The sequence below is a fragment of the Amblyomma americanum genome, chromosome 7 (genome assembly GCF_052857255.1).
Source record: "Amblyomma americanum isolate KBUSLIRL-KWMA chromosome 7, ASM5285725v1, whole genome shotgun sequence".
Taxonomy (NCBI): domain Eukaryota; kingdom Metazoa; phylum Arthropoda; class Arachnida; order Ixodida; family Ixodidae; genus Amblyomma; species Amblyomma americanum.
The window spans coordinates 145,789,050-145,816,383 of record NC_135503.1 but is presented as its reverse complement, the minus strand read 5'-3'; the positions used below and the strand labels follow the sequence as shown (position 1 = coordinate 145,816,383).

The 27,334-nt window shown below is 44.2% G+C and overlaps 1 protein-coding gene across 3 annotated transcripts in view; it reads left to right on the top strand.

The window, feature by feature from the left end:
• Positions 1-27,334, top strand: part of LOC144096658 (phospholipid-transporting ATPase ABCA3-like) — a 203,036-nt gene that overhangs the window by 15,648 nt on the left and 160,054 nt on the right. Inside the window, exon 2 of one of the 3 annotated variants that reach the window (XM_077629490.1) lies at positions 25,445-25,515. The exons of the other annotated variants lie outside the window; for them this stretch is intronic. The gene's annotated coding sequence lies outside the window, so the exon portion shown is untranslated. The remainder of the gene's footprint in view (positions 1-25,444; positions 25,516-27,334) is intronic. 3 annotated transcript variants of the gene reach the window in all.

The following is a 27,334-nucleotide window of genomic DNA, read 5'->3' as shown; positions in this document are numbered from 1 at the left end:
TCTTTGCTGTGCCCTATAACACATACCTTAAATTTATGCGGTATAATTTGCCGCCTTTCTTTTGATGTATATTTTTTGCGCCTCCTGCTTGTACCCAACTTAGGGTCCGCAGTGTTCTATAAATAAATAAATACATAAAAAGTAAATAAATAAATAAATTAATAAGTAAAAAAATAAACCTCCTGCTTGGACACAACTTAGGGTCCGCAGTGTTCTATAAATAAATATATAAATATGTAAATAAGTTATAAATAAATAAATTAATGAATAAATAAATAATAATTCCGGATATGTGGACGTTTACCTTTTAGCGCTCTCGCGAAATACCCTAAAGGCGGATCTTAAGTGCTCCGTGCAATTTTAATGCAATATAAAGAAGGCTCCCACTCGAGCATAGACACAAAAATGGAACAGAACTGAAAGCTGAAGTGCTGGCAAAGATAATTCGTATTTGGCATAACCACACTTAATCATCCATAAATTTTGACCAACCTAGGGCCAACATCCACGTTCACTCCCAACAAGACACTTACAATCCCTATATCATCTATTTCACTTTGACCATGCTGCACCCCCGCGGAAAGTAAACGTTTGCCTCGTTATGGCACGTAACTTTTATTCATTAATTTTCCCTTACGGACTCAAGTGTTTCTTTTTTTTTCCATTTGTCTACGTATGCATTTTGTCATTTCTTTTACAATGCCATCATACACATTTGATGTATATTTTAGGGAACATCAGCGAAATACAAGTAACATCTGAATCATTTAGCGTGCGGCAACATGACAGCCTCGAAAACTGCATCGAGCCTGTTAAAAAATATTATGCAATATTTGGTATTGTTTTGCGCCACAATGTCATAACAATTTTATTATTTGCCTGGCTCTTTTTGCTTCTCCCTTTTCTCCCACTTTTCTATTTTATATCGTCATTAAACAATGCCGATAAGATTGGCAGTTGATTTACCAAATTCCGCCAATCGCTGCGGCGCCAATCGCTCATTGAGAAGATGCTATTATATTTACTGAAGAAAGAGCGCGAAGTGTTCGATGTCATCGTGTAACAAAAGAAGCAAAGGAAAAAAAGGAACTAAAATACGCCGATGAGCCAGCCAGGGGTGGGGTTTGAAGCGACTAACCAGTTCTTATTGGGGAGGAAACCGCGCTGTACAAAACAAACAACACACACTATAAGGATGACAGACGAAGCACGAACTTTAAACAATGCTTGCCGGTCGTAACTCGAAGGCGTTTCCCTCAAGCACTGCCGGGTATCTGGTACGAGCTTATCTCTCAGACCTGCTAGCATCACGGCTGAAAGGCAGCCTTCGGCTGCGGAGAGACCTGCGCTTATATCGTTGCTTTTTCTGCTTCCTCATTTTTTACTCTTTACATTCATCCTCTATACTTTAACCTTTGCCTCATCCACTTTTTCTGTTCGTCAAGGGTGCGACCGTTGTGAGCTGTTTTTCGGCCTTGTATTTGAGATGTTAACAAACAGGCCTCCACTCTAAGGTGGCACTGCGAATTAGGCTCAGAGCGGTGGGGGCGAGGCCAATCGCGACGTTTGCTGCGTTGCGACTGTTTCTCGAGCATATTCAGAAATATTTTCGAGGGGTTTCACGTATAGATCTACCTTTAGGGAGCTGGTATACTGACTTATGAAATTTATCGAGGCAGAAGAGCTTGTATGTATCATTGCGTGAATGTTGTGGCGCCAGAAATAGAGGCAGCATGGGAAGATGAAGTTTTTCTACTGCAGTAGAATGCTGGCAGGACAGTCACAGCCCAGTTTGTATCAGGCAGCGATAGGATGTTCTTGTAAAGATAGTTGGTTGCGCGTCAGGTTAACAGTGTATGTAAACACGATGTGCCATTTATTACTAACATCGCTGACTAAGATGACTGACTTTAGTAACATAACGTGCGCATCTCAAGCCAAACTGTTCTGTGTTTGACTTTCCGTGTAACGACCGGTCTTATTGCAATACGCATTTGTGGGATATGCTGATTTTGTCTATGGAAAGGAGGGTGAAGGGAGATAGTGATTTTATTTGAATTCAGATCCATCCTAATTATTTCTCACTTTAGTAAATGCACCATGGCCTTGCTGTCACTGCAATCAGTGAATAAACATTGCGATTAACAGGAAGAGACCAGGAATTGAAAAAATAATTTTTTCACATCGATTTTACATGCATTATATGCCTTCCATGCGCTGCTAAAAAAAAACAACAGAGCGCAAGGCGGGGCGGAGTAGCTATCCACGTGTGTTACCCACCTCTCGCGAGCCACCTGTGCTCGCGGTTAGATTTCTGCATTCACATCAAATCCTGAACGTGCTTAATAAAATACGCAAAATTTTGCAGCTATGTCAAGAAAAAATCTCAGTGGCTAGCAAACTGTTCAGCTTCTTTCTGCTCGAGCAGAAATCTCTGTAGTAGAGTCTACACAGTATATGTAACCACTATTAAATTCTACCCCCCGCTTTGTCGCTGGCTGTCTTCACAAGCCATAAAAGCGACTGTTCTTATGCCTCTGGTTTAATCCTTTACATCCTCGTGAACCGAAAGACTGGCTCAGATAAGGTTTCAATCATTGGCGCACAAACACGACTTAATCACGAAATTTGAGAATAAGCGCCGTTTTAGACGTTATTTTCACTATTTCGGTGCATGCGAAGAGGTACGCGGTTTTGTAAAATACGAAGCCCTTGGGGACCACCAACTCGCAATTACGGAAAGCACCGTGTTTTGTTCTTCGCGTTATGATAGGAAAAGGGTCAAAAACAATAAATGTGACATTCTTTTGTGCTGCCGTGAAGGAATGTAAACCGCACGTTACTCAAATCCAGGCTGCTCAGGCTTGCGTGTCCGGACATCCTTATGCACATGGCTTGTTATGAAGGCCTGCACGTTTCTACGCGATAGTTGAGTACGGGTAAGATACAGGTATTGTATAATTTTTTCCAATCATCAGTTTGTGTATGTCTGAACAACCCAGAGGCAGAATGGAAGAGGTTTACTGGGCGTTTCCGATGCACGGCGTTTTTGACTAATGCAAAGCCACCACTTCGCGTTTTCAAGAATATAAAAGTAGTGCTTCAAAGGCAGATGTCGGCTTCTAGGCATTGGAATCTTTGTATGGTTTCACTCTTGAAATGCTTTCATGTTACTGCGTTGCAACTTTATGTACAGCCTTTGTAAAAAAAAAATAAAGTACTACTTAAGGTTTGGTCTATGCCGAGTTGCGGGGCATCCTTGCTTTTCTGAGCTCGGAACTGTGAGAAGCATAGTTTCTCTCACGTTAGAAAAATCCGCAACGGTGACGATTCAAACCACCAGCGCAGTATGAAACAGAAATCAACCATGTGAGCGATGCATGTTATACGCACGGTGTACAAGTCATCCGCCTTTCCTAAGTCACTATGTTCCTGGCGTTCATAAGCGCTAGGACTTTCTTCAAGGAAAGTACGCGCTGACATCAACTCTTAAACTTACTTGCCTGTCCTGACTTTGGCTCCGCAAAGCGTGCAGTCACCCCGCCTCCCAGAGAACCCATTTGTGTTGTTTTATGTATGGCAATAAAACAGTAATTGATATTTAGTTGCTGTTTATTGTGCTAATATTTTTGCTTGCACTCTTACTGACAAGCACAAACTTGTGCCTTATATATAAAGTAAACGCAGCAGGATGGAACAGTCCAATATCGTGCAAAACGTTACCAGTTTTGTCTCCGTGGCTCGTCCTCTTCTCATTTGTCCAGCTGCAACGAATGCCTTGCGCGTGGAATCTCGCGTTTCCAGTGTATTTGTTTCTTTTTATTTCTAAAACATAATTTCACTTCACTATTAGGAATTGAAATCATTGTGTGTTTTCTACTGGTTTATTAGCGACTCATCGACTTAAAGGGTATGCAGCTTTGCATAGAGGGCAGTCCTGCCTCTGGCTCATTCATTGCAGTTATTTTAGGTTTCGTATCGCATGCCATTCCTTTATTGCTAACATGCAAAACTGGCATCTTTTCCCTACAGCACACAATTTGTCACATAGGCGCAAGTAGATACTGAACACTGTTGATGTACGGAATCTGATGTGACAGCACTAAGCCGCAGAAGCCCTACAAAAAGAATAGACACAGATTGTGCAAGTCTGGATCGTCTCTTGCATACTATTTACGTCAGGCACAACCAATATTAGAACGAACTCATCCTGTCCGCTCAAAAACAAAGAATATTTGATTGTATAATAAAACGGGTTTCTTGTTTATATTAGAGGGAACTAAAACATGTAGCTTTGTACGAGCTTTGTATGGCCGCAATACTCGAATCGGGCGCCAAACAAAAATATTATTCGCCGTTCTAGTATTTAATAATGGAAGGAATAATAGATAAGGTATTATTCACTGGCAAAGTTGACCTACATCCACTCATTCAACGTTGTATTCTAAACATGCCTGCGCTTTGAGAAGTGGCAGTTGCCCTGAAGTAGATCTCTTTACGAAGGCTCCTAAAGGACAACGGACGTGAAAATAGCAAAATGTGTTTTTGATGCATCGAGCACATTGCGCTCTTGGCAATTTCTCATAGTTAGCTGTTTGGCCACCTGTGCTTTTAGCATGAAGCTACATTAAGCGTTGTGCTGTCAGTTTTCTTTCCTGGAGGTAAAAAATGGCTCCTGAAGGTCATCGCCCCCGTATATCCGCTGTTGTCAGAATATCCGAGGCCTTGCGTAGCGAAACTAGACTGAAAATGTGCTTGAATTTTATCATGCTCGGCATGTTCGCAGTTGTCGAGGCTATATTAGAGAGCGGTGCGACAGAGCTCGCAGAAAGACGACTGGATGAGATGAAGCAGATCACCCTCCTGTGGCTCTTAGGAGCAGTTATGTTCCCGCACTTCTCAGGAAATGATGCGAAGCAGAACGATCCAGTGGACTCCCTTCGAGTAAGGAATTTATTTAACAGATTGGTCTTATTCATTCAAATCGTTAAACAGCAAAATAGAACTTTTGTGCTTCAGAATGATTCTTCAATAATTATTATTTGATATTTTTATTTATTTTCCTGTTACTTTTTCCGCATGTTCTACGATTTCTAACCCATAAGCCGCTTAAGCTCTCTGTTTTACGTGAAAGGCCGCATATACTTTACGCTGTCTTAGTAGCCTTTGTTTAGAAGCTAGTTGGCTCATAATTTAAGATGGCACACGGCATACCGCAACACTACTCGAGAAGTTCTTTACACATCGGCGATAATACACGCAGGGCACCAGCAATTGGCGCAAAGCTTTCTTGTTCGTCACATGTGGAAACTGCGACAGCGACGATTTTCTTCGTGTCCGTTGTATTGCATAACTGCTGGCGTACATTTATTTATTTATTTATTTGCCTATTTATTTATTAATTTATTTATAGATACCGTGAGCCTATACAGGCTCAGAGGAGTGGGTCACAAGGCGAACAGTCCAAGGTACATAAAGAGCAGTACATACGAGACACGTGCCAGTGATTATTTTAAAAAGCAAGCACAACAAGAACCGCAAAGTGTGACGCAGATAATGCTAGGCAACGGTCAATAAAAAGAAGAGAAAAAATTCCAGTTCAGTAATTAACTGACAGCAGAGAAACAAAAGCAAGCTTAATAAGGTTCGAAGATATGACAGTGCAAAGCATGTAATGCGATGTGAAACAGGGAAAAGGAAACAGTTGATTAGACTGCGACCAATAAAAGCATCCAATTATGCAGATGCAAGGGGCACAAAACAATAGAGGTAGACTTACTCATGAAAAAGTGAACTAATCTTACTTTCAAACAAAACAACAGTGTCAACATCTACTATGTCTTCTGGCAGCCGGTAGAAGGAAAAACTGAATATTTATGTTTGTCACACCACTAGAGAAAGGACTGATGCACTTAAGATGATTTGTTCCGTCCGAATGATGGAAGGAAAGCGCGATATAATTTGCATTACCTATGCTTATGTGGCCGTGATAAAGGACAAAAATACAGTTCATGGCAGCGGCACGTCGTCTTGACATTAGGGTCGGTATATTAGCTTGCTTGCTCAGAGCAGTGACACTGCCGTGCGGCGAATATCTGAAATAAATAAAACGGTGCGCCCTGCACTGTATTCTGTCCATTTTGTCGATTATATAAGCCGGGAGGGGGGGGGGGGGGGCGGGCTTGCGATTCTGGAATGCTCAAATATCGGCTGAACGAGGGTTTTATATGCGGTTAACATTACATGAGACGCTGCTGTATCCAGTTTTCTACGGAAGAGGTTGAGATGCCTGATACATGTGCTCACATTGGTACATGGGCCTTTGCACATGTACCATTGTAGGCGTCGCATTTTAGCGTGCACGAGAAGGTCACAACCAAATATTTTACGGTGTCGGAACGTGTTAGAGCTGTCCCTCTTAGATTGCATTTGAATATGTCCGGCACATTCTTATGAGTGAAGGTGATACACGTGGTTTTACTTGTATTGATCCTCATTCCCAATTTTCACACCAATTAGCAATGTTGTTTAGTGACAAGTTTAGTCTGATTCGGTCTTCCATGGACCAAACAGTACTGTGGAGAGCACAATCACCTGCAAAAATCACTCTTCTACGTTAGGCTCAACACATGATACGATGTCGTTAATATAATCCAGGAATAGCAATGGGCCCGCAGATTGAACACCTACTTATAAGCAAAATGGCACTTCTCTGGATTCAGGGTTTGCCGTGCAGGTTCGAAGGCTTCCTAATGATCGACAAATGTCGATGAGAAGGCGACGACGTCTGCTAAGTCCAGCACACAAATTTGCCATTTGAGGACTGCCAGTATATGTCCATTACACGCTCGACCATTGATGGTTCAGAATAAAGTTCAAATGGCATTACGTTGAATTCTGCAAAGGACGTCGGGCGTAATGAAGGCGGTCTGCTCCCGGTCCCTCTGACCGACTTCTGTATGCCAACTCTCCATTTAGGCGCATGGACGAGAATCATTTGACGTCGCGTGCAGTTTAAGGTATCGTCGATGCGTGTTAGTTTCGACATTTTTCATGGTTTTGCTGTTCACTCTGCGGTAATCGAAGCAAAGCTGGATGTGCACGAGGACGACCGGGCTACCCAGGAGCTTTTCGACTTCTGGATGACATCGTCGAGCAGCATATCTTCCGCTTGGTCTCAGAAGGCGTGATGTTTTCACGCCGACACACAGCAGGTGCCTTGGCAGAGATGTCTAGCCTGCTGGACAGTTAAAATTTGATGTTTAGAAAGCGTCGTTTGCAGGACCAATGGTGATTATGAGAAGTACTCATCTATTCGAAGCAGACTGCGGATTTGGTCATGTCTGTTCCGGACCAGGGCTGGGCCTACGTCGAAGACGGGCGTTTGATCTTATTTAGGCGAATAATCTCGAATTGCACCATGCGAGCCTAGGATAATACCTCTGAAAAAACAATCGATGTTTCTCGGTTTATGTGCCGGTATTCTGCTCTGAAGTTCGTCAGCAGCACTTCCGCATTGGCCTCGCCGAAATGGGGGATACCTTTCAAAATGCCAAATCTTCTGTCACGAAGCACCTCCATGTTTCCGCCGATGATGACTCGGCTGTTCTTGGCTTTCGTGGCACATGCGATGATTATGATGCTTGAGGGTGGCGGGGCGTTTGATTTGTTCATCTAGGGCATGCATTCAGGGAGACATGACGCTCCTGGGTCGTCATTGAAAGTATGACTTCGTCCGTCGAAAGCGGGATGAGCTTGTATCTAACGTAGATGACCACGTAATGAGCACTTAGAAAATCTATGCCTAGTATTACGTGGAGGCCATATTGTTGAGGCACTACGAAGACGACATGATAGGCATGTGCGCTGACAGTGACTCGTAATGTGCATCGTTCCAATGGTGCCATAAGGTGGCCTCCTGCGATGCGGATTTGTGAGCCGTTCGAAGTAGTTGCGGCTTTCCTCAGCTGCTGATTGAATGTTGCATTAGTCACCCAAAAAACAAAAACTCAAAGGACGGTTACGACTGTAGAACGCGAAGTTCAGAGATAGATGTTGAGGCGTTTACTTTTCGGGATATTTTGCTCGGGCACTAGAGTAGTGGTCACGTGATGTACCCCTGCACTGGCAGGCGGTTGTTCAAAACCAAGCCACCTGTAGGCTTATGCGAGCGAGGTTGACCGGCGCAAGCGGGGTAGGTGCTAGCGCACCCACCGCTTACGCTGACGGCGGTGGCGACGAGAAAGCCAGGGACGGCGCCTAACAGCTATCGCTGTAAAATCGGCTCCTTTGTCGTCTACAGCGATAAATTTCTGGTAGTCGATAGGAACTTCTGTGTTGGCTGTCCTGGCACTTGCGCTTTACATCGTCCTCTGCGTCGGGTCATGGCTTCGTAGGGTATCGTGAATACGCCGTGTCGTTAGTGATTTCCAGGGCGGCGGCGTCACTCTGAGGTCGGGTTGCGTCGCCGTAGAGGTTGTCGGTGAATGCTGCCTCGGCGTATTAGAGGACCGCCTTCATGCGGCGTTGTCGGTGAAGCATTTCGGCGTTCCGCTTGAATGCAACCTTCCCTGTCGAGGTTGTCGTTCTCAGTTTCCCCTATGGAGGATGGTAGGCCACCCTTAGGTGGGCGCTGCGTGACGTGCTGATGGAAACCGCGAAGATGACGGTGTCGGATACCTCGATTGGTGGCTGTGCGTGTAGCCAGCTAGGTGCAAGTATTTCAGCAACTCCACGGTTACTGGCCGCGTTGTGATCGTGGTGCGTCGTAGGCGAAGTCCCGAAGTCTCTGTCTGTATGGACAGTGCCAGAGAATGTGGCTGGGCTCGCCACAGTGGAAGCATAAAGGGCGGCTAGGATCGACGGTCATGCAGAGGTCTGGTTCTGTAAGCGGAGAATGCTGAAAACTGCGCAAGCAGGCGGACAGACGACTCGTGCTGTTAGTGTGGCGTATAGGTCTCCTGGCTCGGGACGGCGGGACGCCTGCGGCTGCATACAGGGCTGGCGTAATTCATGGCCTGATGTTCTTGAGTTACGAGTCGTCGCCTAAGCGACAACCAATGCCTGTTGAAATTCTGAGATGACGTCAGAGAGCGACGCTACCTGAGGCTTCTTTTGCGATGGCAGGATACCGCGGAGTTTTTCGCAGGCGACTTGAGGCATAATTTCTCTTATGTTCTACCTGCTTGCCACAGTCGTTTCGAGATTGATCACATTGACTTGGGCGGCGCGGTTGTATTAACAGGCTCGGGTGTCGACGGTCTTCTCAATGGTAGGTGCTTCTTAATTTAATTTGTCAATTCATTTGTGGGAGGTTTGCTAGCGAAGCCGATAACCAGATGCTCCTGGACGTCCCGTGTTAATAGCCTTTACTGTCTTTTGCTCCGTCATCTCAGGCTGCGCGCGTCGCTAGAGGCATTTCAGTGCCTCGGCCTATATTCTGACGTACCCATTGGGAGATGAATGCTTGAGCCCAGCAGCAGCTCGGACATCTCTTCGCCTACCACACGCGTGAAAGTCTTCACTAGCTCCTTCTTGAATGAAGGTGACCTGCCCAGGGATGTTTTGAGGTATTCCTACCACGTTTTATCGGAGCTGTTGACCACAAAGATAATATATACGAGCTTCATGGCGTCCTCCTGCCTGTTGAATGTTGTCACGCACTCGGATTGGTCGAGCCATTCTTTAGAGACTCCAGCAAGGGTGTCATTGAAGGTTGGCGATGTACGAGGCTACGGCAGGATGACTGGGATCGACGCTGTTGGTGGGCTCATATTCGACGTCGACGCTTCTGCACCATTTGCACACGTTGGCTTGTTAAATGGTCTCGTAACAGGTCCTCCGATGAGATAGAGAGCTGGCGGCCCGGCTTGCAGGGGGTGTCTGGTACATGGGCTCCTTCCCTGCACCTCCATTAAATATCATGTAGTGGCGACGGACGTACGCCAGTCAGGAAGAGAGCGAAAAGCCTTCCAAATGTTTTCATTTGGAAGGCTTTTCGCTTCAATGGGCTTACTATCGCCCATAAACGATTAAATAACTCGGCGGTGGCGGCGATGGCAACCAGCATGTTAAGCGGTCGTCGAATGGAATGCGTGACGCTCTCGGCCATGGCGAATTTAAAAGTGGCAAGACAACATCAAGATAAGGTGCCAAAACAACTAAATCAGTCGGGAACAATGTGGAAGCAGCTGCGCGCGACTTCAATCATTCGGGGTAAATCTGGTCGCATCTCACGTCACAAACAAAAATATCAAGACGAGCACCGGCGGATTTGAGTGTGAGCAAACCAGCAATACAAAGATTCGCAGTAATATCTCTGCTTTCCATCGTTAACTGTGGCACTACATTAGATACTACCGTAAGATTGATTGACCAAATTTAGGGCGGTGGTGTTTGGAATGAAGACCATTTGGGAGAATTCTGCAGAAAAAAATGCACGCAGCTAACAGTTTCGTATCCTCGGTAGGCTGCCATTCCAGCCTTAACATGCGCAACGTGAAATACGGTTTCACGCTACAAAAATGTTTTCATTTTACGCCAATAATAATAATAATAATAATAATAATAATAATAATAATAATAATAATAATAATAATAATAATAATAATAATAATGAGGGTGTCAGTAAAACTTGACTGAGGTTAGAACAAATCTAAATCTAAGGAGGTATTCCGAGGCCTGAATTGGCAACAGTTGGGAATAGGAATAAATGCAGAATACCTAAATAATCTGCGATTCGCTGATGACATTGCGTTGCTGAGTCACTCAGGAGGTGAACTGCAAATCATGATCAATGAGTTAGACAGGCAGAGAGAACGATGGGTCTAAAAATTAACATGCAGAAAACCAAGGTAATGTTCAACAGTCTAGCAAGGGAACAACAGTTCACAATTGGCAGCGAGAGCCTGGAAGTTGTGAAGGGAATACGTCTACTTTGGGGAGGTAGTGGAGCTGATCCAGATCATGAGAGGGAGATAACTAGAAGAAAAAGAATGGGGTGGAGCGCATATGGCAGGTTCTCTCACATCATGAGTGGCAGTTTACCAATTTCCCTCAAGAGGAAAGTGTACAACAGCATAATCTTACCGGTACTCACCTACGGGGCAGAAACGTGGAGGCTAACGAAAAGAGTTCAGCTTAAGTTAAGGACAACGCAGCGAGCCATGGAAAGAAAAATGATAGGTGTAACGTTAAGAGAGCGGAAGCGGGCAGAGTGGGAGAGGGAACAAACTCGGGTTATGACATCCTAGTCGAAATCAAGAAAAATAAATGGGCTTGGGCAGTGTAATGCGAAGGCAAGATAACCGCTGGTCCTTAACGGTAACGGAGCGGATTCCAAGAGAAAGTAAGCGTAGCAGGGAGCGGCAGGAGGTTAGGTGGGCGGACGAGATTAAGAAGTTTGCAGGCAAAGGGTGGATGCAGATGGCAAAGAATATGATTAATTGGAGAGACATGGGAGAGGACTTTGCCCTGCAGTGGGTGTAGTAGGGCTGATGATGATGATGATGAGAACAAATCTACAGTTTATTTACAATTTTACCAAAATTATACAAGCTGTGGCCATCAAATTAAGAACACACGAAAATTTCTATCCCAAAGTCTAACTATGTTTGTGAAATTAATTATTGTGCTTCTGTTATGAGCTTTTTCTAATTTGTATGCCTCATGATGATTGTATCGGTTTCAGTCTTGTACAATAAGCCGATGAAACCACCGCTAATAACGCTCCTATAATCAGCAACGGGTGAGTCATGAAAGAGACCATTGGAACGACTGTCTTTTTTATGTTGAGCGAACGCCTATTGTATTGGATGTTTTTATTCAATTGGTACGTTATAATGCCGACTGAATATAAATGAACATCCCGTTGTGCAGTGACAGCAATGTCAGTTCCAAAATGCACATTTTTCGCGTCTATTCTTCATCCATGCCAAAACTTTTTACTTCAAATATGTTTAAAGGTTTCGATTTAAACGTGCGCCCGTTCTGTTTAAATGTTCAGTATATCAACATTCTGAATGGCGTATGTAAAAATGCGCGTGTAATATTCAAAATTTTGTGGCCAAGTGACTCTATACGTTGATTACCAGCTTTTGGAGCCCAGAACATTTCATATGCTTTCATGACCTCGGTTAGTGAGCTGTGGTCAGATCTCACATCCATTTTATTTGCTTAGAAAAAACGCAATGGTTGTTTTATGAGGCTTATCGTCCCAAAGCGACTCTGGCTATGAGGTGCGCCGTAATAGAAGGCTACGAAGTTCGACAACTTCGGGTTCTTTAACGTGCACTCCTATCGCACAACACACGGGCCTCTACAATTTCTCTTCCATTGAATTGGGACCGCCGCGATAGATTTCAGAACCGCGTCTTTCGGGTCAGCAGCCGACAGCCGTAGACATTGAACCACAATGGCACTGTGTATGCACTCCGACGCGGACATTTTCTCACATCGCAAGTTTTATATCGATCAGATGATCCTCAGCGGAGGCGATATCGTGGTTAATACGTGCTTGCTATGACAAGCGCGGGCACACCTACTGGCTTTCCTATTCTTTGGCTAAAGATGAAAATATGTCTTCTTACGAACCATGTACACGTTCTCCTGCTCTGAAGCTGCACGGAAGGTGATGCATGCTTTGCGAAGGTAGCAATCTCGCCTCACTTTTTTTCTGTAATGTTTTTTGAGTCACTTTTGCCTCTCCGAGAGAGACTAGAAGAGACGAAATAAGGATAAGAGTGGGGCCCGGTTCGCAACGGACATCAGTGCACATGCGCCATGAGAATAAACACGTAAGCACAGGACTGTGCCCATGGTCATTGAGCTTGCAGCTGCTCGTGGAGCTAAAAATTTCTTACAGATGGGAAATATTTCTACTTAGCTTGTAGAAAAGGTCCTAATCTTCCTTCTTCAGTCATAACAGTTAAAAAAAACTGTTGCAGTAATTTATTTTTAGGCAGACATGCTGTAGGCACACCTATTTTGAACGTGTTCTCCCTTTTCTTTTCTAGTATTCGCAGATGCGAGAAGTGCAACTTCCTTCAGCGCTTTAAAGATTTCGTCTTCTTTTGCAGACCGCTGAATCAGTGCCGCATGTAGTGCTTCTAGCAGCGCAGATAGATTTACCAATGCTGGAGTGTGTGACGGCTGATCTTACAGAATTCAATGCCTCTGCTAGGACATTCACCTACACATGGCACGTCAATGGGTAAGATGGGCAATCACAGTCAGTTCTCATTTCTGAACACCTTTTTGCGCACGTGTAATTTATCCCTGACTTATTGTTCTAAGATTTAAATTTGTTTTCTAAGCAAAAACTAATAGGCTTTGAATTAGCCCCGTTACAGAGCCCACAACTTACCAGGCCGCCATGCTGCCACTGGAAACTCTTGGTTGCGAACTAACGTCATATGTACTTGGTGCACTAAGATTTGCTACACGCCCGGAGTCAGGGACAAGGGCATCTGCTGCCCCCTTTTGGTCGCTTGCTCAGGATAGAACTGCATTTCAATTAACGGCCTTTCTTCAACTGGTTTTCTTTGAAACATGAAATTGTATCCGCTAGTCAGCAGCAAATGATGGGAATGCACAATGCGATTTTCTTTAGCTGGCGTACCGAAAAACACGAGATAGCCTGATGAGTAAAGAGCAAGCCTATGACATACTGCTTTGCGATGAAGCACCGTCGTAGATACACCAGAAATTTTTCACTCGCGAAGCTCTTAAAACTTATCTAATACCGAGGACGCTGTATCTCTAGGTCAGGTCGAAGTCGTATACTAAACGCTTCTTTTTAAATTCACTTACGTGGATTTAAAAAGTGTTTTCACTTTGATATACACTGCTGTGGCTTTAGGACACGCTTCGCGAGAGCAAACACCCTTACACACCTTGGAAACACTGCGAGAGGCTTCTGAACAGAAACCTATATATCTGGCGGTCTTCTTCAGCCTAAAAAAAGCTTATGGAGAAGCTTGGAGATCCTTACGCAACCTTTCTGACCCACGTAAATAGGGAAGAACGGGAGCACGTTGGCTCTTAGTTCAGCAGGAAACCATGCTGTACTGTTTATGCGGGACAGCAGCGCATATGGAAGAACGACTAGACTCAGCGCATACTAAAAACTTTTTTTTGCGCCTGAAAGCGCTCGTTTTCTTAAAAAAAGGGATGTGTCCTCGTCATATCACGTTACGACAGAAGACAAAAACCTAGAAGCAAAAGAACAACAGTGCACCCTAATCCTCTGATCAGCCCGATATCTCCAGTCATTCAACTTCCCGAATTCGCATTTGTCGGCTTGAGAATTGCATCTGAATATATCCCCCCTCCCCCCCCCCTCGATTGAACGCGTGACATGGTAGCCTAAAAGAGCTGGCTTCCACCGTTTTGATGTGAATGGCGGTGAGAAAGAAGTAGTCTCAGGGATCCGTCCCAAAATTTTGTGCCAACATAAGAATTTACTTGCAAATAGTCCGGTGACGACAACACCTCTATAATATTTGTAGTCTTTTCCATCTTATAAAAGCTCCGTTTTCTGAAAGAACGTTCTTTTTCCAATAAGGACGCCTTCCCCTGCCGACAAAGGCTAAGTTTATTGTCTTCAGAGCCCCTTTAAGACACGAGAAATTGCTTCTTAGAATCCACCATGAAAATAAACGCGAACATTCCGGCGTCACCCCCCTCTGCTGTTTCATTCTCTTCTCACCCACTTTTGCTTCGGTAATAGCAAAAATGCCCTACACTCGTCCAAGACATACTTTAGGACGACACTAACGTCCTTTTCGTACCACCCACGTAAAAGCGCGGTGAAAATAAATTCCAACAGCGGGGCGTGTCCGCGCGGGGTTGTTCGCGTTTCTTTCTTTCGAGGTAGTACGTAGCGTAACCAATCTAGCGCCTGAGCTTCTCTGGACAAAGGACATCTACGTATTCACGCACAAGAAGAATACCTCAACAACCTGAGTTTTGAGGCAAACGATACTCTTTGTAGTTACATTTACAACTAGTATCCCTAGGAATGTCAAAATAACTGATAAAATCGCAATAGTGTACATAAAAAGAAGACAGTGCATTAGATGTAAAATACACGTGATTGGTCTCACAATTTTTTTCTGATATACTGAGCGCTTAAGAATTGACATTTAATTACCGGTTGATATTGCAATGTGGAGTGATCGGGCAGTGAATGACAGTGCAGTAGAGAGTAATTAGTTGGCATATTTAACCAATGTTCGAGACTGGTGACGATTGTTTAACAATCCATTCCAGCGTTTCTACTGCAATGAACGAAATTCCAAACGCAAATGCTGAAAAAACCCAAAATGCTGATCAGTTTGAGGCCAAGAAAATGGAAACATCAATAGCTGGCAGCGCAAACACATTACCCTTTAAAGCAGCGCACTATACGCAATCTTTCAAAAACGGAAATTCGCATTGACAATTGAAATGTGGTGTCTACAGTAGGTATGGAAAACATTTCGCCACATTTACCGCGACTGACATATCCAGCAATTCTGCAAAAAACCACTCGTGACCGGGAAACCAATTATCAGCGAAAGTTTCTATATAATGTAGTTTTTAACTTTAAAAATCATAATATCTGGAGATCACCCTATAGCAGTCTTGTACTTGTTTCTCTATTAACGTTACTGCTATCGTTAAAAGCGTTCTCCATTTGTTTTCTGTGGAGTCTTAATGGCTGGATGCGACCGATGGAAGCACTGTAAAAGAAATATTTTGCTGGGTAAAGGAATAATAAATCATTACCTTCAATATTACCGTAAATGTATCTTACGATGTTGCAACTTTCAAAATGTTTGTCCGATATTCCTGGACGGTTTTTTCTTCATGTTCTTTTTTGTAAAATAAAAAGGATTATTTCAAGGGTAAATGGGTATGTTTCACTGGTTATGTGTAAGTAAATAGAAGCGGCAGAAAGAAAAGAGGCAAGTTAGGTGACCACCATTCAACGCTTGTGTATAAACAAGTGTTGATGAAGTTATTCGTTGAATCAGCTATTTATCTCTGCACAAAATCGATGGCATCAGCATCACAAATGCAGAGAATTTCAAATAGACAAGCGGAAATTTTAACGGATGTTTGCTCATATCGTTTATAGATACTATGATGGAGAGGCAGAACTTGTTAACGCCATTGCGTTAGAGCTGTCGTTTGAAGGAAAAGGTATGCGAGTTGTATTAAGTTGGGATTGTTCGAGAGGGCTGGGGCGTCACAAGCTGAACAGTCGGGTGATGTAGATTAAAACTCTAATTGCTCAGAAGTCACAGCATGAATGAAATATCGTAATCACATATAAAGGTGTGAAGTGAAAAATTTACGCCAAAAAGGAGACTGGTGTTATTACTTGGGAATCGTACCCGTGACCCTAGCGTTGCGTGTAAGACATACAATTTTTAGGCCACTGAAGTACTTTTTCTTTATTGCAGGCCACTTAGCAACGGTTTTTGCATTTGCTTAAAGAGGGACCTTTGTGTCTAATGATGTATTCCGTGGTATAGTATGCCTAATGATATAATTAGGAAGTAGCGAAGAACTATTAAGGCTGTCATGTCAGTCCCACAAGATGAAGCTTACATGTCTCTAATTATTCCAAAATCAACGGAAAAGAGGCGGAAGGAAGCCACCGGCCAGCGTCAGATCAACTGCCACGAAATTCTCACGCCTCGAACACTTTCTTCTCTGCTTATAACGCCTCGCGTCAATATACCTGCCCCCGGCAAAGACGAAGCTCACCCTCGAGCGAAGTTAACGAGACCTGCGGTGAGAGGATTTGAGTCGAGCCGTGTGAGCGACCTGCGTTGTACCCTCAGGTAACTTTCGTGATGACGTATATGACGTCCCTTAGGCGAGTGATGAAAGCAAATGGTCCAGCGTATCTGCACAAGAATGTCTGGAAGAATCTGGGGCGTCACAATAGAGCCCAGAGTAAGAAAAAATCTCCTGGTATGTAGGCCACCGCAACATGCGCTTCATCGTACAGGGCGCGCCATTCCCCGATAAAGAGCTGTGAGGGTTCGTAGGCGAGCAAGTCGACGGGGTTCCTCAGCGAGGCAGAGGTGCTGTGAGACGGAGGTGCCATTCTGCACGCAGAGGTGGGATACTGTGTCCACGTGGCTTTACGTGAGGCGCATGTGAGGAAGGGAGGGAGGAAGGAGGGAAGGAAATCGAAAGTTGGGGAAGTCACTCCGAGAAACTTGGGGACATTCTTAACCATGCTCTTAAAGAAAATGATTTCAATTTTGTTTATGGGGCTTAGACCCAAAGCGATTCAGGCTAGGAGGGACGCCGTAGTGGAGGGCAGCGCGTCTCTAGCATTTCGCCTACATCGAAATGCGACCGCTGAGACTCGGATAGAACCCGCGCCTTTCGGGTCAGCATCTGAGCTCCATGACCACTTAGCCAACACGGCGAGTTAAAGAAGATGCGATACCATTAAGGTTGCCTGCAATCGTGTCTGCAATGAGTGTCTAATATTCTGGTGATTTTCCTTAAAAAAAACTTGAAAATGGTTGCTGCCCTTTAAGATATCAATTATAACTTTTTAGAATAATCGCGTAACTTCTATTGCAGTGTCAAATGGATATATACTAATGATTCCCAGTAATCCACATTAATCCAGCCACTAATGCTTCATTACCTAATTTCTGTAGATGGCCTACTTCCAAAATTTTCGACGTCCTTTGAGATTTTGTTTGGGGGGGGGGGGGGGAGGGAAGAAATTCAAATTTTGAGGGTCCTCAGATTTTCAAAAGTGGTGGTGTGCTATGATTGTTCCGCTTGTGGACAAGTGGTGTAATAACACCAGGACCCTCCAGATCGCATTTACAAATCATGGGGAGTCTTCGTACCATTGCTGGCACTGTGATGCAGCGGTCAAGGGAAGAGCCTGTGCCCCAGCAGGCTTCTCTTTCAAACACAGCAACCTCTAGAGCTTGTGAGACCAACGATGGTTTTCCCGAGCTCCTTTAAGGCATTTGTGTAGGGCCAGGGTAGGAATATAGTAATTACATAGAATTTATTGAATTAATTCCGTTACTACGTGCAATGGTGGCAACGTTGTCATGACGCTGGAAGGTCACGCAGCCTCTCTTGACCACTCATTAATTTAACTGCCACCTACAACTGCAAGCAGATTGCTCAGAATCCGGTAAGCAGGTCGCTATTTACGGCGGTGGGCTGGTAGTGATGACAGAGCAAGATCTTGTCACCTCTCTCGGCCAATCAGGAGAATTTCGTGAAAGAGAAGATTTTTTTTTGTCAGACGACAACCTAATATTCGCGATTGAAAACTCCAGGGTAAGGTAATCATTGGACACGTTGGGTTAATTTCAGCCTGGTCCAGGAAACTGGTCGATGGTCCTGTCGAAAAACATACTGACCGTGACTGTAATACTGACTGTGGTCGCCGACGCTGAAAATAACCGCGCGGTCTGCCCCCCAAATACCACATTAGTAGCAAATTGGCGAGTATCGACAAGCTTTCTTTTCGCCGGAGGCAGACAGTGGTCTTGGGGAGACGTGGCGTTCAAAGTGGTAAACATCTGGTTGAGGCGAAAAACGGCACCCCGGAGGCTTGCAGCATTGCACTGGCAGGATGAGCGGTGCTGATCGTGTGGCTGCCGGATGCGCTGTATGCCGGAGGAGGTGAGAGCGTGCGACAGCAGTCTCGAAGAGTATGGTCAGCATTCCGCTGCAACTCTTCGGACCAGCGTGGAGAGATCGCCATTTGCAGAGTCGTCAGCGTTAGCGAAGGTTGTTGCATTAGAGAGGCGTCGAACATGGGTGACATTCTTTGGTTTTCAGGGGCTCAAACGTGCGCCGCTTTAAACTTCAGAAGATGTGTTGTGGACGACCTTACTAGTCAGTATTTTCTGATCCACTTACACAAAGCACTTTGTACTGTATTTCTCTTTTAATGCCCATTCTAACGTATGTCCACGAGTGGTATCCGCAATCGATTATTTGTGCGAGCGAGGTTTCCTTTACCTCAACCTGCTTTCTACCCCGCAGGGGGGCGTCTGCGGCTTGCAGACGCTGCTGAGCGGTGACCCCAGGGGTTCCAGAGCATCCGCAGGGACATCGCTGCCGGGGCATGATGGTGAACAGTGCGTCGGGGGAAAAGGGGATCCTGGTGGTTGAGCCGATGCCGAGCGCTTCCACTTTTAAGGACCGCCGGTGAAGGCAACACACCAGTTTGTAACCAGCTTCCTGTAGACGGCACCTCCGGCCAGACCCGACTGGAGAATTCGGCACCGCCTTTTCCGATTTTCCCCTCCATCTTTCACTTTCCTGTCTCTTTCTAAAAACTGTCCTATCTCCTACTCACTTCCCGGTTTTTCCTTTTTTCCTGGCGGCAAGGGTCAACCTTGTGTGACCAACTACCCTGAGTTGCCTTATACGTAGTTATAGTTGAGGTGTACAGCTGGAGTGGATAGGACTTGCTCTCAAGTTCCTATCCCTTCCTCTTTTGGGACTCCTTGGTGGCTGGCTGGCACCATGACAGAAAAACAAATTGTTTTTATGTTTCCCCTCCTTTCAAATCCAAATCGCCCTCTCAAAAGAGGGCGGAACAAGGTAGATGACGTTTTTCAAAAAAGAATAGTAACTTTTTCTAAATATCATGTAATCCACAGTGAACAACACGATAAGCAGGCAAGAATTATACCCTCCTTCTTTTTGTTCAAGTGCTTGACAGAAACCTTAGGCATTGGCTATAAGCTCTCCAAAATGGCCAGCGGCGATATACTGCTCGAACTGTGCGACAATGTCCAACATTCTAAGCTCTCAAACCTAGCTTCCATAAGAGGAAATCCCTATGTCCGTGACTTCCCATCCATAACTGAACACTGTCCGAGGCGTAATATCCGAAACTTATTTTCTACACATAACCCAAAAAGAAATGCTCGAAGGGCTCAGCGAGCAAGACGTCATCGATGTTCATCGAATAAAGAACCGGAAGGAGAATAAGGAAATAGACACAAAACACTTGATCCTCAAGTTCAACACCAGCACATTGCCCGACACAATCGACGTGGGATATTTGAAAGTTTATGTAAGTCCACACAAACCCAACTCTCGCAGGTGTTTCAGTTGTCAAAGTTTGGGCCACGGCTCACAGAGTTGGCGCGGTGGCAAAGCTTGGCCAAAATATTCTTCGAAGGATCACCATCTGATGGGTGTGACGCAGCCCCGCGCTGCGTAAACTCTCAAGGAGACCATGCTGCATACTCCAAGGCATGTCCGTCCTGGAAGAAAAAAAAGAGATAATCACCATAATGACGAAGGAAAACATTGCGTTTAAAGAATCGAGAAGGCGTTTTGCGCTTACAAACACATTCTCCTTCGCAGCAAAACAAATCTTCTCTGATGTGGAGCGCAGGGGCGTAGCACCACACAGCACTGCGGCACCTGCCGAGGCCACTTCCACTGAGCCTCTAGCAAGGGCTATTCATGCCCCAGGCAGGGTCAGGGAAAGCTGTCCTGCCATTGCCAAAGCAGGCAGCACCGGTCCACGGGTCGGCATCCCGAAGGACTTTCCCCCTTAGAGGGAGGCCTGAAACTAACACAACCACGGGTTCTCCGCGGTCCTGCAGCAGCTCTGACGAGGTGATGGATGTAACCCCCAATCCGCCCGCTTTGCAGCGGCGGAACAGCTCTCTAGAGTTAAAAAAAGACATACCCCTCATGACGGGCCCACCACATAGGTAAATCCCCTTTCATTCTTTCTCAATAGCATAAACAAGACTTTTTCAGTTCATGGGAACTCTAGAGGACTTATGAGGAATTACAGTGACATAACACATATTTTAGGGTCAACGCTGCCCATAGTTTTACGCCTTCAGGAAACTAATCTTGGTCCAAAACTTGTGCATATCTTGAAAAATTATAAAACATTTAGACGCAATCGCGACCACGCAAATCGACTCTCGGGAGGCATCGCGATTGTCGTTAAAAGCAGCGTCCCTGCTTAAGAAATCAAGCCCAAAACAAAATTTGAGGCGGTTGCAGTCAGCATCGTCTGCTACCAAACACTAACGATGTGTTCCATATACATTCCTCCACATTTTACATTATTTTTCATGATCTACAAGAACTGGTAAATGAACTTCCAGAGCCATATCTAGTATTAGGGATTTTAAAACTCACTCCCCTTTTTTGGGGAAGCGAGTGCTGCGACTCTAGGGGGCAAACAATTGAAAATTTTATTCTCACAAACAATACTTGTTGTTCAAACACAGAACAGGCCATATACTGCTCTGCAGTCTCGGGCAATATGAACTGTTTAGATTTGTCATTTAGTTGACCATCTGTTTAAAACGATCCTAAATGCGACGTCATCGACAACCCATATGGCAGTGATAACCTTCCTGTAATAATAAGTTTGACATCTCCATCAGAAATCATCCCAACTAAATCGCGACGTTGGAAGCTAGATCTAGAAGGCCGGGAAATTTTTAGCGCACAAGCCAATTTAGAATATATAGTTTTAGAAAACCTCAGCATCAACGACATATACAAGATGCCCATGAATTGTATAATTATTGCCGTACACTTTGTTATTCTTCAGTCTTCAGGAGTGGTAAGGCGTAAACACAAAGTGCAGTGGACAAAAGAATGTAAGGAAGCAAAAAAGGAACAAAATAGAGCTTGGGCTAATTATTGCAGCTACTTAATACACGAGAACCTCGTACTAATTAAAAAGGCAAGAGCCAGAGCCCGGTACGTTCGTCGCAGTACCGAAAAAGCCTCTTGGCAGAGTAATTTTTCATCAATAAATAGTGAAATGACATTTAAAAATGTGCGAGCAGGTTCGAAAATTAAATATAACCTTCTCACTGTTCACAATTCCTCTTCTGACAACACCTGACCCAAAACGAAGCATAAGCAAACAGGCATACATTTTGGGGGAACACTTCCCTGCAGTTTCCAGTTCGTGTCACTCTTCGCCGTCATTTCTGAAACACAAAAATATTTCCGAAAAACAAAAACTTCCAATAAGTGGAGGTGGAAATGAACAATACAACAAATTAATTTCTCGTCAAAATATAGAGTATTGTCTGCCGGAAAAAAAAAACCGCACCAGTACCCAACCAGATACACTATGAAATGCTTGCGCATCTTTCTCAGCCTGACATAAAGGCACTCTTGAATTTCTTTAACAAAATATTCATAGGCGGAAAAATGCCTAAGCGTAGAAAACAGCCGTGATAGTGCCTTTCCCTAACCTAAAAAACTAAGAAGTTCCCCTTGTAGCTATAGGCCAATAGCTCTTACCAGCTGTGTGGCCAAATCATTTGAAAGTGTCCTCAATACAAGACTAACGTTTTTCCTTGAATCTCGCGAACTTCTTGATGTCTATCAATGCCGTTATATAAAGGGGTACTCAACAACAAACCATTTAGTTCACATTGAAAAGACAATAACAGAAGCTTTTATGCACAAACAGAGCTGTCTTGCCGTTTTCTTGGATGTGGAGAAAGTGTATGATACAACCTGGAGGTTTGGGATCCTCCGCGACTTAGAAGACCAAGGTATCCACGGCAGGTTGTTGAACTGCCTGAATAACTCCCTTTCCGATCGCACATTTCAAGAACGCCTGGAATCAACCCTGTCCAGGAGCTTCGCTCAAGAGAACGGGGTTCCTCAGGGGTGAATTTTAGGCATGACATTGTTTATTAGAAAAATGACATCTATAGGTAAAATAATCCCGAACTCCATCCTGCATTCAGTGTACGTTAATGATCCTCAAATAACCGGCACATCCCCAAAAGTAGCAACATGCGAAAGACAAATAGAGTTCAGAATGAATAAACTATTTAGACGGGTAGATCCCAACTGTTTCCAGTTTTCCACACAGCAAACAGTACCATCACTTTTCTCCCTGAAACGGGGCATACAAGCCGGCCCATTCATACACATAAACGAAACACAGATACCCGTCAAAAATTAGCCCAAATTTCTAGGCATAACCTTCGACAAAAAACTCACTTTCCTTCCTCATATAAACGCACTGAAAAAGAAAGCCGCCGGATCGCTAAATATAATCAAAGTACTGTCACGTAAACGTTGGGGTGCAGACACGACATGTCTTTTACAAATTGATCGCGCCGTGGTACGCTCTACCTTAGATTACGGATGTATAGTATATGTGTACGCGAGAGCATCGTGTCTTAAACGACTGGATTCAGCGCATAATTTGGGTTTACGTCTTTCCATGGGCTCATACAGGACATCGCCCATAAACAGACTATAAGTAAAAACTAATGAACCATCACTTACAGACAGAAGAACCATGCTTACCTGCTCGTACATTCTAAAAATCCGTTCCCTACAAATACATCTATGTTACCCTATAGCTACGAAGTGCCCATCTCGAACGGTCTTCAACAACAAACCGCAAGCTACCAGGCCACAGCTCTTGCGATTTGAAGAGATGTGCCAGAATCTTGGCGTCCTGAACACATTACCTGGCATTGCGCAGAAACGAGACGCACTACCTCCATGGTACAATTTCCCTGCATTCTGCGATTTCACTCTTACGCTCTTCCGGAAGTAACAAAGCTTACAACCACATATCATACAAGAATGTCTTGCAATAAAGAAAAAGTACAGTACTTTCAGAGCTTTTTATACAGATGGTTCAAAAACAGATGCCTACGTAAGAAGCGCAGTGGTACAAAGGAATTGGATTGAAATAGTGAGGCTTCCACAGTGCGCCTCCGTTTTCACTGCTGAATTTTACGTGAGCTCTGTAGCCATACAAAAAATAGTGAACGAGAACCCCACAAAAAGCATTATATACACAGTCTCGCTAAGCGGGCTTACAGCCCTTCACTCTAGAAAAACACTCACTCTTATACTTGGTGTTATGATAGAGAACAAAGCAATAGCCACAGCTAAAGGACAAAATCTAAACCTCTGCTGGGTACCAAGCCATACAAGAATTAAAGGCAACGAAAGGGAAGACGTCCGCGCTGCTCAAGCTCGTTATCAGCAAATAAATAATGTAAATATGCCGTTCAAATATTGCATTAACTTAATTCACCGTAAAATAAGACCGAAAGGGCAGTCCACGTGGGACATCGAAGTAAATAACAATAGACAGTGTAAAATTAGCAATAGGCGAATGGAAGTCCTGCACCTACCAAGAACGTTTTAAGGAGGTAATTACCTGCCATCTTCGTATAGGAGACATGCACCTCCCACACAGTTTCCAACTGACAAAACCAGATCAATCTGTATGCGAAGATTGCGAAGATGAAGTTCAATTAACCACATTTTAAGTTACAGTGCAAAACTGTAAAAACCTAAGGAAAAAGTACTTTGCTCAGGTTTACAACGAATACATTATTTTTCATCCAGCACTGCTTTTAGAAGATGATGCCATTATTGATATATCATGCGTTTGAGGTTTCCTAAAGAAACGGGATTTCTTAAGAGGCTCGGCATTTTTGACCCACTGGTCTGTTTGAATTTTAGTACACCTCAGCTTCTTTCTCATGCCCGAAGAGAAGGCTGAGGCTTCTATTTTGATTGCTTGGGAGCCTCGATATTCTTGTGCAGGCAAGGACAGGTACTGAGGTTACGCAGCCCTCTTTAAAGATTTTACTAGTAGCCATTTCTAAAATATGCATATGTGTTCACTGAGTAGTATATACATTTGAGGGCCTCTACACCAGGGTTGATTTTACATTTCTTTAATATTCAACAAAACAGTTTCTCTATACCTTGTTCTTGGCCCATGATGGCCTCAGCTGCCTATGTGCCATAAAACCCAACACAGCACAACACATGAACATCCTTTTTTCTACAAGAGGTGGCTCAACTGGACGGCCGTTAATAGCATTGTCGCGCAGTTCGGACGACTGCTGCGCCGCTTGCATACGATTTTCCAGTGATCCTTAAGCACCGCTGCATTAATATGGTTGGCTGGTGTACCGATGAAGACGCGTTATAGTGAAGTAGAGGTAATCTTGTGGTATAATAACGGAAAAATAGACGATGTTTTGTAAATATGCGGAATTTCGTGACACAGGCCTCTGCTTTTCTTGGAGTTGTCTCGTGAGTTCGTGATGCTTTCAGGGAGAACTGAACGTTTATAAGTTGTTCTACGACAACAGAGCAAAAAAATGGCAGACAATGCGTGCCAGCTAATTTCAACGCTGGCAGTCGCTGCGGGAATGCGAGAATGTTTTGTTGATACCTCCAGAGCTGTCGTATACTGAGGCGCTCTGCTGTCACCACGTTTTATTTTGCACCGTATTAAAGAGTATCCTTTGGCGATTAGTGCAAGTTTGTTCGTATGGCGGCCAAGTGCTGGAGACGTTTTAAGGTGTCTCAAGACAGGATATGCGAAGGTATATAAATTACTAATTTCGATGTAATATGCGAAATAATCCTAAACATGTACTTTTTTTTGCAGGGAAGATATCGCGCTGAAATTCTTCATTAGCGAACGCCATCCTGATACGGGCGTTGGCTTTATTAGTTCTGGTAAGCAATATCCCCGGCGTATAGACCAGGTGTAATGGAATCATAACAGTTGTAAGAGCTTTTGCATAACTTTTGCTTTATAAGAACATACCTGGAAGCTGCACATTTCATAAAGTTTCATCGCTGGTAATGATGCAAGCTTCGAAGAGCAGAAAACCAAGCCAGGCAAAACTTTGAATGATCCTGAGTGGCTGCAGCTGGCACAGAATATGATTAACGGAACAGATATGGGAGAAGTTTTTTCCCTCCAGTGGGCATTGTCAGAGTGCTGCTGCTGCTACTGCCGCCGCTGCTGCTGCTGATGATGATGTTTACAAGAGCAACACATAATCTTGGGAGGAGCAAGCCTAAAGCGATGGAATAGAGACCGGCTTGAGGCCTCAGACATGCTCAAATTTTGTTTGCGTCGAAGCGTAGCAGAGCATTCAGAGCAGACAGGAGCACCATAGGATTAGCAGGGCGTCATGCGGGTCTTGGGAAGCGAACTAGTCGCACTTAATGCGTGTAACCAAGGGGTCCAGATAGCGAGAATAAGTAAATAAAAACTGGTGTAGGGTGCATCGCGATTCAAGTTCGCTTTCTCCACGTGCCCTCCTAGAAATGCCGTAGTGGAGAAATCCGGAATCATTTCTATAACATGCGGTCTTCCGCCCTGCTCTCACAAGCGACGGGACACGAGCGTTTTTCCGTTTGGCCACTGTATAAATGTGGGCCGCTACGGCCTCAACTGAATCCCCCGATACGGGGCTGAGCAGCTGAACACTAAAATCTCTGAGCCATCACGGCTGGTCGCACACAATACAATACGGCCGTGTTTTTACGTCATTAAGTTCATAACACTGAAAACAAACTAAGATAAGAACCCTTTGCCAAGGTATATACTGATCACGTGGGAGCGCTTTCGAATAACCCGCTTTTGTTTTCTTTTCAGGCTATCCTCTGGGAAATGATATTCTTTTCGTTTCCATACGTTCCTTGTTACATGGAAGAAAATAGATGAAGAATGGTAGACAGCCGCAGCCTGCGCTACCACAAAACACTGCTATTGCTTCAGCATGACGCACTTCTTTTGCTACTATTTTCAAGAAACAAATATTAGAGATCACTGCGGCTTCCCGCATTGGAAGAATGAGAAAGCGCTGGCACCATGTCGACACTGGCCGCCTTTCAAATTTGGCGCCGGGGTTGTTTGCTCGTTCATTTAATATATTGGTTATCGATTAACTCTGTTACATCTTCGTTTCATACTTAATTCCTCGTTTCATCCTTAATTCATATCAAATATTTATTAATATGCTTAATTCACGTCGCGAATGAATTGGTACTTTAATTACACACTTTATTCACAAATTATTCACCTTAATTCATTAAATTTACAAATAATTTACAAATTTTCACTTTTATTTCGAATTAGACACGCTTAATTTATCCTAATGTACATGTGAAGGCCATCGAGGAAGGCGACCGCGGCCACATGTATTGAGGGCTGCCGAAGAGAAGAAAGCAGCGGAGCAGCCCCGGCAGCTTCCGACCCTGGCCAAGGTCTCGAGCGTTCTAACCAGCGCGTGCTGGGGGATACTTCGTCCTTTTTGACATTGCACCACAGCCAGCCCAGTGGGTCGTTACACACCCTTAATTAATATTTCAATCACATTTTTTCAGCTTATTAAAGCATTTATTCACCGTTATTCACAATTAAATCACCTTATTTCACATTAATTCACTCTTGACACTTTCTTTAGTCATTAATTATATATTAGATTTTAAATAACTGCAAATTTTCCCATTTTTCATCGCAGTTTACATATTAGACTTTCAA